We start from the raw sequence: 661 nt of genomic DNA on the forward strand, positions 1-661 counted from the left end.
CTGGGTATTGTTTTCTTCATTTCCCTCTGAATGCTGTATTAAATTATTTTTTTGGGGGAGAGTGGTTTATATCCATTTTTTTTCTTCCCGTTGCTCCACCTGGTACTGTGCAACTATGTTCTTGATAGGCTAGCTGGTGGTTTCAGTCACTTGTTTTCTTTCCCTTGATTTAATTTATGTTCTGTGGCTGTATTGGGTTTTTAGCTAAGTGTGTGTGCTATTTCTGTCCCTGGTCTGGGTGTAATTTAGTATTGACTAATTCACAGGTTTATTACCCGACCAGTAGTTTATGTGTATATAGAAGATCCCCTGGTGGTAATATATGTAAGCAGTGGGAGTTGGGGGGGGGTTAACGTTTGTAATGCTAGCTATAGAAATTTGGTCAGTTTGATAGGGTGGCACTAAAGGTGGAGATGGGAAGTGGGGTGGGTGAGATGGGAAAGCAGTATTGGGGCTGCTGTTTTTGTGGTCCTTGTGTATGTTTGGGTATATTTCTGTTGTTGTAGAAGAGGGTGTTTTTGTTAGGGATTACAGGGGTTTGGGGTTGTGTAAAGTTGGTATAGCAGGTTGTTCAGTGGGTGAATGAGTGTGAAGGAGGGAGGGGTAGTCTGGTGACAGGTTAGGGGAGAATGAGAGGGGAATGTGAGGGCTGGGGGAAGAG

This window comes from Castor canadensis, chromosome 2 (genome assembly GCF_047511655.1).
Source record: "Castor canadensis chromosome 2, mCasCan1.hap1v2, whole genome shotgun sequence".
Lineage (NCBI taxonomy): Eukaryota > Metazoa > Chordata > Mammalia > Rodentia > Castoridae > Castor > Castor canadensis.